Source organism: Thamnophis sirtalis, unplaced genomic scaffold, assembly GCF_051295495.1.
Source record: "Thamnophis sirtalis isolate CommonGarterSnake01/CBP01778 unplaced genomic scaffold, rThaSir2_p1.2 scaffold_3, whole genome shotgun sequence".
In the NCBI taxonomy this organism is placed as follows: Eukaryota; Metazoa; Chordata; class Lepidosauria; order Squamata; family Natricidae; genus Thamnophis; species Thamnophis sirtalis.
Window position 1 is genome coordinate 115,490,887 of NW_028261383.1, and position 19,950 is coordinate 115,510,836.

Genomic DNA, 19,950 nt, shown 5'->3' on the forward strand with positions numbered 1-19,950 from the left:
TCGAAAGGGGTAAAAGAGGATACAAACACAATACACATAATTAAAATACACGAAAATCACACAGCCATACCAGTCGAGAGGGGAGGGGAACTCATCAACCCCAGGCCTGCCGGCACAGCCAGGTTTTAACGGCTTTCCGGAAGGCCTGGAGAGAGGTGAGGGTCCGAGTCTCCACAGGGAGTTCATTCCAAAGGGCCAGAGCTGCTACAGAGAAGGCCCTCCCCCGGGTGGTAGCCAGATAGCATTGGCTGGTAGACGGAACCCGGAGGAGGCCGACCCTGTACGATCTAACGGGTCTGTGGGAGGTAATCTCAAGTACCCAGGTCCAATACCATGAAGGGCTTTATAAGTTACGACTAGCACTTTGAAGTGTATCCGGAGACCGATCAGTAGCCAGTGCAGCTCGCGGAGGATAGGTGTAACATGGGTGTACCAAGGTGCACCCACAATCGCTCGCGCGGCTGCATTCTGGATGAGTTGTAGTCTCCGAATACTCTTCAAAGGCTGCCCCATGTAGAGCACATTGCAGTAGTCCAGTCCAGGATAACAGGCAACTGTTATTCTCATTTTCTTAAAAAAAAACAAAAAACATCTCAGTACTGTTTTTCCCCCACCTGCAAGACAAATAACCTGCTGCAAAACTTATTTTGATCAGAAAAGACAATGAGGAAATAAAAGATTAAACACACTTTTTCATTTCAACAATTTAAAATCTTATTAGATTGTGTCTCATTCTTGACCTTTGAAAGGATATCATGAGCATTTGAATAAATACATCATGTAGTTGCTTTTCCAATCTGCTTTTTTCATCATTTGCCTGAAAAATGCAAGATTTCTCTACCGGTGTTTCTTTTCTTGCCAGAAGAAAACCTGGAACAGAATGTATGAACCATTTAACTGTAAAGATTAGGCAAGTAATGACTAAAACTTCAAGTAAGATCTTTAGCAATAACAAAATATTGGCAGTAGAACAGGTTCAATGGTTACTTAGGTCATGTATGCTGTCTGTAGTTCATACCCTTTGGGGTAGAGGAAAAGGGTATTCTCTTAAACTGCCCACTGCCAATTGAAAAATCTGGGGAAGTGGAAAGAATTTAGCCAGTTTCAAGCCTCATTGATCTTTAATAGAGTTTGTACTGAAATCTTGCCCACTGAAATCAGTTGGGCATAAAATATTTTCCCATTTTACTGAAGGTTGTTTGTCGCATGCAAATATATTCTGCTAACATGTAAGAATTACAAGAGTGTAAGGAATGCACATGCACAGATTGCAAATAATTACTTTCTTCCTTTTGTGTAATTTGAAGCTGACATGCCATATTACAAAACAAGAACCAAATGTCAAGGCATGGCTTTTACCCTGCTTAGGTAAATGCATCTGTTTTAAGGATGGTCTTTCGACACATAGTTTCAAACTTTCCCCCTCCTTCTTATGTGGGGAGACAATTGCAAATACAAGCCAAAGCTTGAGGGGCATCCCATTTCTTTGCTTTTATGTTTCATTATCTCATTCTTTCTTATTTGAAACTTTCATTTTAATGGACATTGTTCTGCTCTAAAAGAATTTCAAGAGAGGAAATTGCCTCAGGTCGTGTAACTAATATATAAGAGAAAATATTGTGTAAACCACTATTTGCTCAGCTGAGACATTTTCTTTTTACTTGCATTCTTGGATTTACAAGAGTAACGTCTAACAGAGGAAGGCCAAAGTGCTGGTTTATTTTTATATGAGGGGAAAAAGGTGGTTTCGCTTGAATACCCTCACTACTTTCATTACGTGGCAAAAGAGCAGAACACCTGGCCTGGGTAGCGATTGCTTTAGTTAGTTTAGAGCAGGAGTCTCAAACTGGCGGCTTGTGGGCCTGATGCGTCATGTGCAGGCCATGTCTACCCCAGCTTCGCAAAGGGAAAAACGTCACAAAACATCACATGAAAGCAATGTGATGTGGTGAGTTTGACACCCGTGCTTTAGAGTTTAAGTCCCTAAACTCCTCAGCTCTGTGATGGCGAACCTATGGTACTTTCTCTGCGGACACACAAGCCATTGCCCAGCTGAGCTCCACTGCGCATGCGTGTGCACCTCCCACCAGCCGCACATGCAGGAGATACACGTGCATGCGTGGGTGGGGGTGTGTGCAGCACAGCACACCCTCCACCCACCCACCCCCATTTTGGTCCCAGGAGGCTTCAGGGAGACCTGCTTGGCCCACAATGGGGTACAGGGAATCGCATGCATGTGCGGCATGAGCAAGGGTGTGTGTCATGCACATGCGAAGGGGAGGGAGTCATGCACAGGGGGACAGGGTGCATTGTATTAGGGTGTGGGCATGTGAGGAGAAAAGGGTTAGCCATCACTGCTTCAGCTCATTGATCCCTTCATGACATTTCAAATTGTTCATCAACCCCTATTTGTTACAGTTTATGAAATGAGTGTAAATGTTTAGATAAAGTGGAAAAAATGGCAATTTAATCAAATGCTATGGATAATAAAAGTGACTCCTTGGATAGTCCTATCCACCCTGGGGGGGGGGGTGCTATATTGACTATTTTAAGGGATCCTGCCTTAGACAGATCTTTGACTTCCTTTTTTAAAGCTGAGCCTTGAAAGACCCTCAAGTAACCTTTCACTTCAATTGTCTATGACCCTCACAAAAACAGTATTTTAAATGAATGGATTTTGAGTGATGGAAATGTCTCTTTTCTTCCCACTTGTTCCTTTCCCCAGCCCCAAAGTGCAGTTGCATAAAAAAATAAAGTTACTTATTGAACAGATTAGTGGGATTGGGTTCATTACTATAAACTGGTCTTTAAAATAGATATATAAGTTAGATTTGACTGATTTTTTGGAATTAAATCCCACACTAAAAAAGCTAATGTTTGAAGGATTGTTAGTCCTAGGGCGAAATTCTAAAATAATCTTTGAGCATTATGGAATTTCAGACAAGCCTTCCACCTGTTCCACCTTGCCCATGTGACTCTGGTTATCCAAACATTGCAAGACTAACTTGGGTGCCACCTGTGAGGGACTAACATCAACAGCATTCCAAAGGATCCTATGAAATTCTATAGATTCAACAAGCATTCAAGGGATAGAAGTACCTTTACACCAAGAACTTGATCCTTCCAAGCCATGCCTTAAATTCTTCAAGATATGTGTTAATCAACATTTTTGTCTGAAAATCATCTGATTCTTTTAATAGTCAGATCAGTGTTGATGACAATCAGAGGAACTTTTTTAAAAAAAACTCTATAACCTTAAACTTTAAAACAAGAAAAGAGACATGAGTTCCCCAAAGAATTTATATAATCTTGGGTCAATCTAGATACACTCCATCCTGATTTGTTGATATACCTGAATGTCATTCAAGGGAATTGGTGTTCTGTTGTTCCTAGGAGGATTCTGTAGTTATATATATATAGTAGTTATATATATGTGTGTGTGTGTGTGTGTGTGTGTGTGTGTGTGTGTGTGTGTGTATCCCTTTATTTATTTATCAGCACAAATAAAACATATATATATATTTCTCCTAAGGTGTCTGATTCTTTTATTCATTAACTGCAATGAAGCCAATTCTCTGTTTTGAATTCTATCCTGTCCAGAATTCCTTAAGATTACAGAAGCCACCTCTATCATAGCTGGGTAGTGCCTGCCTCAAGTCTCTGAAAAGAGTAGAATACTTTCTGTTTGTAGAGTAAGGGTGGGAAATATTGACATTCTTCTTCCAAAGCCCCATGTTGTTCCAAAGCTTCATTCTGAACTTTACTTGACCAGTACTCCTGTTGCAATATATTTATTTGTATTCCACCTTTTTATTATTTTTTACAAAGCCAGAAAATATAACCCTAAAAACATTTAGAACATATCTATACTTTGCTGTCTTTTAATAGTCTATAAACAATTGTCAACAATGCTCACACGAACCACTTCAACTTTGATGCTGGTACCAACAGGATCCCAGCAGGCAAACATGTCTACTCTGATTGCTTCTCTTTTAATACATAAAAGGTGCAACCAAGACTTCCTTATTGCCTTCTATAAAAGAAGAAATTTTTCTTATTAAGAAAACCAAGTAAAGTGATCCCCTATTTTCAAAATCTGAAGAGAGCGCTTCTTTTTGCCTTCTCCCTTTTGTTTCTGATCACTGACTTATGGGACTAACAATAGCAATAGACTTAGATACTGCTTTATAGTGCTTTATAGTCCTCTCTAAGCTATTTACAATGTCAGCATATTGCCCCCAACAATGTGGGTTCTCATTTTACCAACCTCGGAAGGATGGAAGGCTGACTCAACCTTGAGCTGGTCATGATTGAACTGCTGGCACTGGGCAGAGTCAGCTTGCAGTACTGCATTCTAACCACAGTGCCATGACGGAAGTTGCTTATCAACACTGCTCCAACAAATGGGCTACATCATCAGCTTCATAAATGGTGCAAGAACAAGAATCAAGCAGCTGGTGTAAGGTTCATACATTATATTACAACACAATTGCTTTGTTTGATTTAACATGATATGTGGCCCTGTCGTTGTGGCTTGACAGATCATGATTTATGGCTTAGTGTTATGTATTCAGTCCACTACAACTTCAACCAACAAACTATGATTTTAAAAAATGAAAAGGGAGTCAGTTTGGTCTAGTAATTAAGGCTCCAGCCTACTAACCAGGAGTCTGAGAGTTTTAATCCCATCTTAGCCATGAAAGCCAGCTGGGTGACTTTGGGCCAGTCATTCTCTCCAAGCTCCCCTCCACACAGGGTTGATGATATGGGGAAAATAAGAGGAGAAATGTGTGTTGAATATGTTTGCCATCTTAAATTATTTCTTTTAAAAAGGGTGAAACAATAAAGGGGGAAGTGGAAGTCTCATTCTACTTTTGAACTGTAAAGTTGTCAAGGATCTCCTTAAAGCTGGAGGGCATTTGATTACTTTGAGACAGTTTTGTGATATGAGAACAGGCATGAAGTAAAGTTTGCATTTGTCCATCAAAAGATATCACACATTTTTAAAAAAATCTGCATATAGGAAAGCTTCATGGAAATTAGGCAGGACCTTTTTCAAGGAGGGGAAAGTCTTTTTCAACTCTCCTAGTTGAGTCATCTCTTCCTTCTCTTATATATAACAACCCTGGTCTGTGAGGCATAAGAAGGCTCTTATCTAGAAGCCAGATTTGGCCATCAGTAGCATATGCTCTCCCACTGTGGTTGTGAGATGCATAGTACCAGAGTGACCTAGAAGGGGCTTCCCTATTTTTCCCCAGTAGATGATGATGAGAAAGACTTTGAAACCATCCTAGGCTTCCTACAGCAAGGGAGGCTTCCACTAAAACAAGGGACAATCTCTTTGACAGACAGGGGCTGCATCTTCATCCATCCATCCATCCTTTAGCAGAAAAGGATTGTAAGAGGTTCAACAATGATCTAATGATTTCACCCTAGGAACAGGTGGTAAACTGGGATTATAGGAGTGGGTTTTTAAAATTATTTTGCAATTTTCCTGTTAAGTTTTTATTTGATGTTGTTTGCTATTTTTATCGTTTAAAAAGCTGGTAAATCATTGCACAGGTATTATTTGGCCCTTGCCACCTGTTTTGGTTGTTTGATTTGAGCCACAGGCCTGTGCTCTATAGGAAGAAGGCTTCCAAAAGGATGTGAACTCAGGCAGCCTTTTTCTTCCAGTCCATAGTAAGACTGCCAATTATTTTGGTTCCTCAGGATGGCTTGAGTGTGCTACAAAGACTGGAAGAGTCATCATACTGCATCAATCCAAACTAGGGCTCAAATGTTTGGTTTTTCATATGATGTTCCTTCAGCTCAGGATGACTTGTCATCATCTCATCCCAGGAACTGGAACATGACTCTTCCAGACACGGGAAGGCAAATCAAAATGTGATTTTTGGTATAGAAGTAATAATAGCCCTGACTGGACAAAGAGTCATTTCAAGTGTTTCTTTTACCTTGGTGAGGCAGCCTAGAGGTTCCTGGGCATTTAAAAAGAATGGGATCATTCAGAACTCCTGTATCATTGTTACAGTACAAAACTAGTTATTAGGGGAGGCAGCCAGTGAGTGACAAAACAACTGAGCTAGGACTGTTGTCTGGCTGACAAGGAAATCTGGTTACACACCTCAGTCTAAGAAGCGTGGCAGAGGCGGGGAGTTGTCCATCTGGCAGAATATTCAACCAAGCCTAAGATTGGTACAAATGTTGTTCCTGGTACGATTCATATCCTGGTTATCCCAACAGATGTGCTTTTCATTACCCAGGATACTTGACTGACAAAAAGAGAGGATGCCTTGCTACATGTGGAGCAGTTCATGGAAGGCCTCTAAGTGATAGGAGCTTTGCTAGGAAAATAGTAAAGCCTAATGTCCTTGAACAAAATAAATATTGTAGATTCTATATTCCCTTTATGTATTATTCCCACACTACAGAAATTTATTTTAAAAACATTGAGGATGGAAGATGGAAAAGATTAGAAAGATTCTTTAGAAGAATGATCAGGAAATAGACTCTTCTATACAGAGGATTGCAGTATAGACACTTTTCAAGCAGGCAGACAGACAAACAAGCCTTGTTGAATAGTGCTTCCTCTGTTAAATTACTGCCTGTTTTGTGACTGTAAGGAATATACCCGTCCTACTAAGAAACAATAATGTATTTGAATGGAATTTTCTGGCATAAAAAGTATCACATCCATGGTCTGCATTGTATCTGCACAACCTAGAAATCCATCCCATCCTATTCTTTAGCAAGAGAAAAATACTATTTATAAAGAATGACAAGCACTTAACTCTTCAATAGCAGCATGGGGTATGAGAGAAAAGATTGCAGGTTAACAGATTAAATTCATTCCTTACATCTGCTTGCATGCCAAAGAAAGACCAATGGCTTTGAAAAATCACCACTAGATATTATTGTGTGGGGAATACCATATCTAGGCTGTAAACATCTGAATGTCCCCCTAGATAACAGAAAATAATTTGAGGGTTATTGTTGTTGTTTTGCTGTCGTCTAATGGTTATCTAGTCTTTTGTAGTCCAGATATGGTAATCGTGTTTTCTTTTTATGATTCTGATATTAACAGCATGTAAAATACCATTCTTCCAGTAAAGGAGTCCAGTGTTGACAAGCACCTTGTATATTATCAATTCATATTTCACAATCACAATTCAGTATTGATTTCAGTGATCCGCCATTCAACAGCTGGAATAAAAAAGCAGTCAAACACTGTAGAACTGCAAATGCTGCAGTTTTATGCTAAACACAAGAGTGTTGCAAGATGGCCCAGAAATAAATGGATGAGAGCAAGAGACAGGCTATCAGGATAACCTAGATTGTAGTTGAGAAAAATAGAAAAGAAACACTCCAGAAGAAACCATTTCTGTATTTCTGCCAAGAAAATGACATGGATTATGAGATGTCCATGAATTCATCAGAAGTCAGGGTTGACTCTCAGCAGGTTTTAGGATTTCTTTGCCCTTTGGCTAGGAAGTATGGAAAAGGCTTCATCATCTAGGGATGTAGGATCTACAGCCTTGCAGATGTGTCTGAACTAAACTTCCCAGGAGATCCCAATGTAGATCACCGATCCTAATACACTTGCTAATCTAACAATATAAAATGTATCCAATTCTTAATATGAAAATAAAACATCCGCGTTAAAAAGAACTTAATAAATATAAAACACAAACACCACACGTGGCTTAGCTAAGGCTGTACCAAATTTGAGTACCTAAATGAAAACAAAACAAAGCCAAATCAAACCAAATAGATCTGGTTCTATATGGGAAGCCCTGTCAGCAAATATGTGTCACTTCAGTCCAATGACAGAACAGGAAGGAGTTAAAAGCCTTGCCTGGCAAATCTGCCTATCATTCTGGGAGGTGCGGTAGGACAGGTATATTTCCTTCTGGCCTTAAGGCAGCGTGGATATTTTTTGACAAGTGGCATGGGAGATGAAAGCGGTGCTCAGGTTTTCTCTTGCCTGAGGCTGTGCTTACCATGATCCTCTTTTTCCGCAGGACTCGATGTTTTCTGATATTCCTTGCAGCCGTCCTATGTGATGTGGCTGGACTGGTCCTCCTCGTCCTTGGGCTCTGTCGCTTTCTGAGCTCCTGGGATTTCTTTGTTTATACTGGAGCGCTGCTCTTGGCTTTCAGCCTGTTATTCTGGGTTTTTGGGTATACACTCAACATTGAGGTCCCATTCAGGGAACTTGGGATTCGATCACTGAATAACTAAAGGATTTTGCAGAAGCAAACATCTCCACCCAGCTAGAAAACAGCCTCAGTTGCCTTGATAAGCCAACTGGATGGCGGAAGAGAACTTTGCTCCTTCTCCCCACCGCAATGTGCATACCAACCCCAGTGGAAGAAACTCATCAGCATCTAACAAGATTTCTGCTCTGAATACAGCCTGTTGAACTGAAGGACTGAGACCAACTTGCACTACATAAGAATGCTCCTTTGCATGGCTGAGTTGACACATCCCATCAAGCCAACAACATGGTATGTTTTCATTCTGGGTTAAAACACTGTATGAATCCAATCATTATATTTGTAAACAGATCTATCAATGATGTGCTCTCCGGCGTTTTATTTTTTTATTTTTTGCATCAGCTCCCTTCATTGTATCCAGTATCTGCATTTAGGTTTTCAAATGCTGGCTTAATACTCAGACCGTTTAAGTATATAGCTGCTTGTTACAATGCAGAGCTGAATTGGGAGAGAGACACAGAGGTAGTAGAACTAGAGACAGAGACCAAGATAGACAGATTGTCTGGAATTTAGTTTGATATGGAATAGAGAAAAATAGCAATATAGATGCAGATATAGGCATATGTTATCCAGTTTTCAGTTTGATATGTCTGCCAGATTTGCTGTCTCCATGCTTTCATAAAGAAAAGGACAAAAAATATTTCTTGGGATAGAACTGCAATTTCCATGTCAGCAGCTTAATAGAAGCTTAATAGTATCCTCTGAGTTTTTGAGTTGAATGAACTTTAAAGCTTATTTGATTCATAAAATGAATCTCCAAGCTTCCATGGGACATGCAGCCTTATTTTGACAGCTGTGCCTTATGTCAAGATTTTCATACTAGCAGTAATAATGGGATTAAGAATATATAATGCATGCCAGGGTAACATAGTTAAACTTCACTAAAAAAAGGGATAAGGTATAATATCTATTTTTATTTATTTATTTGCTATAAAAATGAAGCTCTATTGCAAAAGAAGCTTTCAAATAAATATATAGTAGTAATAGAAGCTGGAAGATTTTTCTCCCGAAAACAAGCAACTTGGTATACTACCGGTATTGATATATAAGCAACTAGAAGTATCCTATTATCTCATGCCACTGGCCCAACTGCCTGAAGCTAATGGGAATTTAAGTCTAAAACTTCATGAAGACACCAAGTTGCCTATTCTGCACCTTTTAAAAGGGTATCCCACAGATTAGGCCTCCTCCGAATTCCATCGGCCGTCCAATGTCGGCTGCCAACCACCCGGAGGAGGGCCTTCTCTGTGGCTGCTCCGGCCCTTTGGAATGATCTCCCCATGGAGATTCGGACCCTCACCACCCTTCAGGCTTTCCGTAAAGCCGTCAAGACCTGGCTGTTCCAGCAGGCCTGGGGCTGCTGAGTCCCATCCCCTACTCGAATGGGTATGCGTGTTGAGACCTTTTAGACTGTTTCCTACTGGTGTTTTTTTTTTGTGTGGTTTTCCTTTTTGTATTGTCCTCCCCCCCCTCCCTTGGTTTTGTTAGCCGCCCTGAGTCCCTCAGGAATAGGACAGCATACAAGTCGAATAAAACCTTCAAACCTTCAAACCTATTCCAAATTTTGGATATAGAGAAAATCCTTATATCTATTACTAAGCCCATCAGAAATAATGGGAAAAATTTAGTGTATGATTAAGAAGTGAGTCTCTATTCTAAGACATAGTAATATCTTAAAATCTGTCTGGCATATTTCCATTCAAATGATGATACATGTGTTGAATTTAAAGTTTCTGAACTGTCTTTTATGATTGCCTCATACATAAAATTCATTAAAGTAAGTTAATTATAAGTGAATACAAACTGAAGGATAATGGCTAGCTTTATTTTCTCACCTCAGCTGTGTGTCAGAGCTGGTACTGGACTCTTAATAATCATCATTAGCCAATCTTCTAGTGCTGTGTTCCAGTGTAAACTTGATTATTTTGTTCAGGAAATGCAACTTCAACCAAAATGAGCTTATATTTATCCTCCAAATTAGCCAGCAGAACCCACAGTTAATAAATTCCTTATCTTGTTTGAACTAAAGGTCAGTCAGCCTATACACTATTGTGCAATTAATGATGAATGATAGACATCAACATTTTAACATTTGAAATTATTGACTTGCTGAAATATTTTTAAGAATAATTTCCTTAAAGACCATTATATTATTTTCATGAATCTGAAGCATGGGTGGGTTCCAACCGGTGTTGGTACCGGTTCGCTTCGCGCCCGCTTCATTGCATGCACATGCACAGATCACTGTAAATTGTTCTGCACATGAGCAAAGACCATGAAAAGCTAATAAAAAACATGCTGGCAATGGCAGCAAAGACCAAGGAACCAGTTCAGGGGTGTGGCCAACCTGGGTCACTGTTGGTTCTGTAACCCAGGCCAAATTATTACTACAAGTTTGCCCAAACCGATGCAAACTGGTAGAAACCCACCTCTGATCTGAAGCTGCAATTTTATGCACCCTCAACTGTGCTGAACCCTACAGTGTAGAGGGGTCAGCTTAGTGTCTGTTAGATTACCTACAGTGGGACTTGAATGAGGGGAGTACAATTCTTCTCATCCTGATAGATCTCACAGTGAACTTTGAATTAATCAACTATGGTGTCTTTCTGAGTTGTCTGTGAGGTTTGGAGTGGTTCTGATCAGTGATGGTAGGAGAAGAGTGATTGAGATTTTGGCTGCTTCAATACAGAGGTACCCCAAGATTCAACTTTCTCCCGCATCCTGTTTAATGCATGGGAAAGATCATTTATCAGCCCATTCTATCAGTATGCTGAGGATACCCAACTGTAATCTCCACCATAGGTTGATAGCCTCTCTGGAAATAGTCTGGAACTTGATGATTTGAAACATATCAAGCTGAATCCCTGAAAGATGAAATACCTATTTGTTCAGAAATACCTTAGCTCCCCAAAAGCTCCAGCTTTGGCTTTAAATAGGATTTCTATATTTTCCCAGACGATCTGGAAATTCTTCGGAGACAGTGTCCAGGAGAACATTTTTCCCAGCTATTTTTTGTACTGGGGAGTCAGACGTGATTATTCTTGAAGCTAGATGTTTGACTAGAGTCACTCATGCTCTTATTCTCTCATGTTTGGAGAATTGCAATCTACTGTATTGGGGCTGCTTCTAAAGATTATTCAAATACTGCAAAAAGTTTACATTGTGGTTGCCTATTTTCTGACAAGAAAAAGCCACTCCAGCAGAAAGATCTCCTTTGATTACTGTACTAGTAACCTATATATTGTAAGGGCTGGTTTTACCTATAAAGTATTTCATGCTTTCCTGGCTATCTTTGGAATGATGTGCTCCAGGAAGAATCTGCCCATTCTATGTATTAAGTTGTGAAGGTTTTTGCATGGCTCTGCCTCCATGAAGATAAAGAGGTGGGAACCAGGAAACCTATCTCCATTCTGGGTTGCCCAATACCTGTGGAACAGTTTGCTCACAGGGTTGAGGTGTCCATCCCCTTGTTAACAGTCAGAAAGGAAGTGAAAAGTATCTCCTTTCTTCAGGCTTCCAGATCTTAATTTATTGGGGATATTGTTGACATGTATTACTAGCTGGACTTATCTATTTTTATCCTTTTTATAATTATAAGATTTCATTATTGTTTTCAACTTTTAAACAGGTTTGCAAAAAGAACAAAAATATTATTGTTTTAAGCTTGTAAATCAGAGAGTTTTAAATGGAGTAACATAGAAATCATGTAAGTCAATCAGTCTGCATGTCTGGGGATTTGACAATTCGAAGACAAGCTACCCAGATCACTTTAGATAAGAATTGTTGACTCCTATGACATTTATTTCTTAGCAGAAAGACACAAAATGAGCCTGCATATCAAAATTAAATGTGACTGGACTGTCCTTGATTTTATTGACACTTCTTTAGATATCTCCTAATATTAATGTAATAATTTGATGCCAAAGATGTTTTCTTCTTATTTAATCTTCTTGAAGGTGTTCACATCTTCAGGTGTCTTCCTGAAGATTTTTCCAAGTCACTGGTGCACTCCGGTTTATTGATTTACAGTGATCCCCACACTGACCTAATTTCTGCCAATAAAGATGCATAGATCACTTGTATCTCAATGCAACATGAGGCCTTGTGGTGCGTTGACAGCCAATCTTGTGAATGTTTGTTCATACATCTTATTTGTAAGTAAGTATACTGGTTTAAGAACTAACTAATGTATTGATCATCATGCTGCCAGTCATTGTTTTTGCTATAACAGATAAACAGGCTAGATCTGGATTATTATTATTTTCTAAAATTGCTCTATGTTCGTTCATCTCAGTCTTATATTTAAAGTCTCCTATTCCTACAGATACTTCCTAGCCTTTCTTTTCTTGTACTATGTTCTTTCAAAACAGGAAGATAGATATCTATAAGGGAAACCCTCATTGCCTCTGCATTGACCCAGCTATTTATCCAATATATTTACTTGGCACAAAGAACAAATGGGTATATATCTCTCTTTGTAGAACAGCTAATTATAAAATGCCAGGAGTTCAGTCTGGCACTGTGGCATACTGGTTAATCATTTATCACGAGCTGTAGTTTGTAGGTTTCTTGATTACCATGTACTTCTTCCTTGTAACCCCTGCCAGATCTAGGCCTCATTTTTGATTGGCGGGTTTTTAAAAATGTTATTGTTCTATAAGTCTACACAAAGGTCTATCAGGAGCCATAGGTAAAGGTAATGTTTTCATACATAGCCTAAACAAACCTTTTTCAGTAGCATTTTTTCATCTTTCCAAAGGTATAGGACTAACAATCTAAAATTGAGATTTCATGCAGCCAGAATGCTTCTAAGGCTATGCTAGTTGATTCCACATTTGCTTATCATAGGGCAACATTTGAAGCTGTTATATAATGTATATAAGAAGGCTGAATAAAGCCCTCGTCCTTTATGTGATATAGTTCTGGAGGCATTCCAATTGCATGAAATCTGTTTCAGAATTTAGTTATTGAAATTAAATGTAGTATTTGTTAGTATTTTTTAATATTCATACTATACATAATGATTTGGGACATATGAGGTTTTAAAACTTCATACAATTCATCTTCTACAATATCAAAATTTAGGGAATCAATCCACAGACAATCCTGCATAGACTTATTCATACGTAAGCCTGATTTAGTTCTGTAAGGTTTACTCTAAGGAAAGTGGTATAGTCTACTACTTCTTTTAATGCTTCTTTTCTGCATGCCAGATCATGATACATATAATATATACCAGTATAATACATATCCAGTATGTATTACTGAAACCTCTCTTACATTGGTCTCCTACCAATCTGAATTTAGGACTTCTCTTCCAAGAGGCATCATGGAGCCTTCCAGATGTAGAACAGAATTCTCAACTAATAACACAATGTTAATATTTGTTGATGTAGATCTTTGCACCTAACTAGGCAAGATTGAACCAGGAATGACTTGCAGTCTTCCTAAGTAACAGGTCCTTATGCTCAGCAATGGACCAAATGTATCATCAGATATTTTCTTTGCGCTCAGTGCACACATAAATGAAGAAGCCACACAAAAGAGTGGAGAAAAGGTTGAATAGATATGGCTGCAGTTTTCTGTTTGTATATAGTGTTTACAGCTTCCCTCTGAAAAAAAATGTTTTTTCCAGAAAGCTTCTTGTTCAAAAAATTGCATATTATTATAATGCATGCATACAATTTCAAAAATCATTTGGCATAGCTGTTTTCACCCACCCCACTATAATTTCCTCTCTTCTGCTGGGCTGGGCTGAGTCTTTGGTTAGCAGCAGTGAATAGTTGGTTTGAAATATAGCCCACAATTGCAGGAAAGCTACGTATATGCAAAAGAAGAAAGGGCTGGTACTTGGGTGCTTTCTCTGCTGCACTGACCTGGCTCTGATAGTTAGGCAAAACAGGCTTCTAGAGGGCTGTTAGGACACTGGATGGACCATAATAGCTGAGAATAATCCACATTATTTAATAATTGGTTTTGGGCTCTAGGCAGTCTTATATGCTCAGTATCTTTGCATTCTTTGATAAAAGAGAGCAACGTTTCTAATATCAAATTAAATATCAGGAAATAAAGGCCCACCTTCATGAATTCCATATGACACCTTGATGGGTAAGAAAATATTTTCAGTAGTGATAATCCCAGTTGAAGTTTAGGCAGCATGCAGTATTTTAATCCAGTGAATTAAAAAAGCAGATTTTTTAAGCCAAAACTTACTTCAAAACTTTGATGTTTTCTGCATGCAAGGAGAACACTGCTGCTAATTTCAATTTTTTTCCTGAATATATATCCAATATATCAGTTAATAACCTGGGATCATCCAAGGCTTGTTACTCATTTTTAAAACTACATTGTACAAAATGAAAACCAAAAAGTTGTACTATCTGTGTGGCCTGTGCACAAAGGTTGCTGTTCACATTTTAGCATTGGGGTTTAACCTTCTTTCCACCCATCCTTTTCTCTGAAAAAAGTAGCTTAGCAAAGCAAAGTAGTTTTAATTAAGAATGGCTGCCTCAATTTTAGCTAATATCTGTCTCTGACTGAGCAAATCTATGTCTTCTCAGTCCAGTCCAGCACCATCACTGTTCATTACTTTTGAGTTAGGATTACTTTTCCCTGTTTTCTTCTTGCCTTTCAGATATTCAGAAGAGACTCAACCAAACAGGATACTGCAGCAATATGACAATGCTGGTTGACTGCTTGTTCAACCTGTCCCACAGCATTCTCTGTCCCATGATCTGCTTGACCATCATAACTGGTGACAGCAGGTTTCAAAGAAGAACTATTACCAAATCCTGTGTGTGATATCTCTGGATGGCCATTTGGCACAGAGACCTTCACAAATTCTATAACTCCAAACGTTGCCTGTACTATGTCACTGGGATGAAGGGGGAGAGAAAGAGAATGGATTGATACTTCTTAATTGAACAGGGAAAGGATTGTGGATTCTGAAAATAGTGAAACATGAACTTGTTGCCTCTGGTGGAAGTTGTGAGTGATACAATTGCTTTAGTTAGAAAGCCATTAGAAAGGCCCATATTGTCTAGCAATGAAGCTCCAAAGAGGAGATTTGGTTGAAGATATTCACCAGATATGGCAAGCTTTGTTGATAGTCCATACGTTGTTATATTGGAAAGATTCATTTTGGTCAGCCTTGGTTATCTGGAGGGACAGTTTCATGTTCTACAATACTCTAGAGGAGGTCTATGTCCAAGAATCAGAAGAAGAGATCAGAAACATTTGTTGAAGCCCTGAGACTCTGGGGATACCGTACATGTTACAATGTTGGATGAGGTTATGACATTTTGAGATAAATATCAGAGTTCACAGATCAACTCTTGATAATTGATTGGTTTAGACCTCTTTGAAGTAATATGTACCTTTTCTGCAGCTTGGAGTAAAGAAAAGAGTGTGTCAAAGAAAAAAAGGACTGTCAGAATGAAAAGTGTCTTTCTTTCCTCCGAGTCCTGCTTCAGCCCCATCCTGCTTTGGCATGTTGTCTGCTATATCCTAAAGAATGCTGCATTTAATCATTTAAAAGATTGTCCATACTTTTTCAAGTTTATTGGAAAAGGCAAGGGTTGGGAGACCAACCAAGTATTTCAAAAGCAGCTTTGGGGGCTTGCATTCTCTCATAATCTACCTATTTACCTTGCTGCCAGCATCAAAGAAGCTACCATAAATAGTATGTGCATATGTAGTATATGCACGGTATGGACATATGTAGAGCCGCAGTGGCTCAGTGGCTAAGAAGCTGAGCTTGTTGATCAGAAAGGTTGGCAGTTTGGTGGTTCGAATCCCTAGTACTGCGTAATGGAGTGAGCTCCCGTTATTTGTCTCAGCTTCTGCCAACCTAGCAGTTTGAAAGCACGTAAAAAATGCAAGTAGAAAAATAGGGACCACCTTTGGTAACAGTATTCTGAGGCCTTCAGCATTTAGTCATGCCGACCACATGATCACAGAGATTTCTTCAGACAACACTGGCTCCTCATCTTTGAAATGGAGATGAGCACCTCCCCCTAGAGTCAGGAACAACTAGCACATATATGCAAGGGGAATCTTTTACCTTTAACATATGCACTGGATCCATGCTGGGCTCAAGCTAATCATTGCTCCTTGGACTGCCTTCACACTGGCAACTCTTTTTTTATCATTTATGGAAGGTAAATATTAGATTAGGAGGAGAAGGAGGCCTTGATACAAATGATCTATTTGTGGCCATTCAGAGACAAAAGCAACAGCTGTATAATTGTGCATGTTGGAATGGTGACCATGACTCATAGGCTGATTCATGAATTGTGGCATGCTGCAGATCAGACCGGTTTACTTCCTATCATATCACGTAAAAGGTTTCGTGCACTGGACTCCCATAACAACTTCTTTTAAAAAGCAACAGAGATACTTCCTGAATTATAGCCAGGATAGAAAGTTCCCAAAGTAAGGGAAGGAAAGGGGAAAACAAACTGAAAGATAAAGAAGCAACACAAAATTAGGTATTAATTTGTTATTTAAAAATTCATACAGTATTCTCATTCAGTTCATGTTTGAAAGAAATCATTAAACCTTGACTCCTGAAAAGAATATTTATTCAATTTTTTATTAACTCAATAAACAACCAGCTTATTGACAGAAAGCAAACATATATTTATAATCAAAAACCATAAGTAAGTGATAATTTAGTCTTTGCCACAGTGAACAGTTATCCTTTTAGTTGCCTTGTTGGCCCCACCTCCATTCCCCTGATCAATGAATTCATAATTCTTCAAATAATAAGTTTTATGTTTTGGATACATAAAAGGAAAATACATTTTCAACTTCAGCTGCACCCTTTGTGGACATCAAACTAAAACAGAGCAATAATAGAGCACGCCTATATCATAAAAATGTCGACCTAACCATTTGACATTTTCAGAATAATGAATAGTTAACCCTTTTTAAATAACTTCTGGAGTTCCAGTCAACATGACAAAGAATATTTTATTGAATTAAAGTCAGTTTAAGCTAATATGAAAAATACTTAATATACATTAAGACTTTCAACTATTTTCTAATAAATAACATTCCAACTCTGTTTGCGGATTGGGATTATCCCAGTTTATAATTCTGATTCAAAACCTTTCAAATGTGCCTTCATGTATTTAATGCAGAAACAGAGCTACAATGTCAAAGGGGGCCTATAATAACTTTCTATTTGTGCTCATATTTTATCTTATAGTTTTCATTCCATAAGAAATTGAAGTCCAAATGTATATCCAGTGATAAAATTGAAACCTTTATCCTCATATAATAAGTATAAGTTAGGTAAAATATATCTAATAATACTGATGTTATAACACTATAGTTTATAGTTCTCATGAAATGTTTATGACAAAAATGCATTTATATTTTATTTTCTTTATGATTATATTGTGGCTCCCTTTGTTCCATATTCTACCCTTTCTTATATGTATTAGATTTTCAAACATGTACAAGATAGTAGATATAAATATAAACATAGATATGAACGAAAGAAATGAATACAAATAGGTGGGGCAACAAACCCATAAATCACAAGTTCATTTTTTTCCCATTTTCAGCAAAATGGTTTCCAATCAGTGATAAATGTTTTTCCAAACTAAATAAGACTATTTTCCCTGCTCTGCAAATTCTGTAAAGATCGGAAGTTACCTCTTTATATCTTTTTTCAAAGAAACATTTAAAAAACGACAGCAGAAAGAGATCTTGTGCTCCATCGAGCTTGCCCTTTGAGATTTTTTTTAACTTCTTTTAATATTCTTTTAATATTCTTTTAATATCTTTTAATATTTAAAATTTTCATTTTAGAAGATGGGCATGTTTAATCATGCTTTATCCCAAGCATGTTTAAACTCAGTTACTGAAGATTGACCCACTGCTTCCCCTTTTCCTTTTCTCTCACTTTCTTCACTTTTTTCTTTCATTTTTACTTATTACTTTTCTTTCTTTTTAAAAAAATTGTATTGTTTTTACTTTGCAAAAAAACTTCAGTAAGAATGATTTAAAATTTTTCATCATGTTTGAAATAACAATGGAATATAAACAGTTCAAGAAACACACACACAAAGAGAGAGCGTGTGTAATTTACATAAAGGGTATAGGAGATCCATGAAACTTCTATTAACTGAAGTCAAGTCATCTAATACATTATCGAACTAGTTCATTGTATCAATGCGTTTTTGTACAGCAAATAAATAATTGAGAGATAATGTATAATGTATTGTTACCATATGGTAATAGTTCATATGCAACTGCAGAAACTTTTATGCTTGAAATGTTCTCCATTTGTCTAACAAGAAGATTAACCTCTCCAATGTTAGATTAAAAATTAGAGATCCTTGATCTAGATATTTATCAATTTTAGTTAGATCTCATTTTGGCATTAAATAATCTTAGTTAATGTCTACATTATTTTTACTGGGAGAGTTAGCAGACACATGTCAACTATCCAGGAACTATATATTTATTGTTGATTATTTTTAAATGTCTCTCAATATCAACCACTATGATACCTTCAGAAGGGAACTGATGGCTCTTCAGTACATCTCGGAAAGCTGTTCTGCATTGCTTGATAGAAACTTCATCATGATGAGATTCAAGTATTAAAGGAAGGAACAGATCTAAGCAATATTGTGTTCAACGGTTACCTTATCTGGGAATAAGGCTAATTTAACACTGAAGGATTTTCAAGCCTGCACTCCATTTGGAAGACTGTGACTCACATCCTGAAATGAAATGCAATGGACGAAAGCAAAAATGACTGAACAAAAGTGAATGGCATTATTTACTAATTTCTCAGCCTTTGTTGCTTGAAGAACATTTTGTTTTGCCAGTAAATACTTCTTTGAATTCTTACAAGCATAAGATTGTATCATGACTGCAATGGTAATATCCAGCCATTTAGTCTTCTCCTAGCTTCTTTTTTGCCTTTGATTCTCCCAAGCTTCAGTGTACTATAAATGTAAGTTGAATTAAATTACATTAATTTAATACGGAGAGCCAGCTTAATGTGTGTGTGTGTGTGTGTGTGTGTGTGCGTGCGTGCGTGTGTGTGTGTCTGTGTGTGTATCAGAGGTGGTATTCAGCCAGTTCTGACAGGTTCTGGAGAACCTGTAGTGGAAATTTTGAGTAATTTGGAGAACCGACAAATACCACCTATTCACTATCTCCCAAGTCCCAGCTGATCGAAGTCTTATTTTGTTGCCCTGCATAGGAGAATGGAGCTGGAAAGCAGGTTAGTAGGGTGGGGAAGGAATAGGGATTTTGCAGTATCCTTCCCCTGCCACGCCCGCCAAGTCATGCCCACCAAGCCACGCCCACAGAACCGGTAGTAAAAACTTTTGAATCGCATCACTGGTATGTATGTATGCATACTTCTGCCAGCCTACCCAACAGGCTTCTGTGGTGGCTTCATCTTAGAGCAGGGGTGTCAAACCTGTGGTATCATGGTGGCATCACATGACATATCGCAACTTTTCCCCCTTTGCTAAACTGGCGTGGGCATGGCCAACACGTGATACAGTTGGCTAATTAGCGGTAACAGCATTAACCCATTTGTCATAGAGTAAATTACTGCCCATCCCTAATATGCCATTATATTTCCATGTACAGAACAAGTGTAAGTAATTGGCTGATCTGCAGGCGGTTATGTCATTCCGATCCA